Genomic DNA, 321 nt, shown 5'->3' with positions numbered 1-321 from the left:
AGTCGGACACAAATCTAACCGGCATGCAACGGGCAGCGATCGCCGGTAATCGATTTTGCGCAGACTTGGCTCACCTTGAACAAGCCCAATTTTTTACTATCTATGCCACTCCCTTTCCAAGCTTGTAGTCCAATCTAAAGTGGCCTTCAGGCAACGTAAAAACACCAAAGGCCTTTTCCAGAGCCAGCGTTTAAAGGCTCTGACACACCAACCTGATGGCTGACCGTCGGCAGAAAAGGCAGTTGACTGATCATTCGGCTCCGGTCGGTCCGGTTCGTTTGCAATAAGATCTGGTATTTTACAAAAATAGTTCACCAAAAC

The sequence above is a fragment of the Etheostoma spectabile genome, chromosome 10, assembly GCF_008692095.1.
Source record: "Etheostoma spectabile isolate EspeVRDwgs_2016 chromosome 10, UIUC_Espe_1.0, whole genome shotgun sequence".
NCBI lineage: Eukaryota > Metazoa > Chordata > Actinopteri > Perciformes > Percidae > Etheostoma > Etheostoma spectabile.
This window is presented reverse-complemented; position numbering follows the sequence as displayed.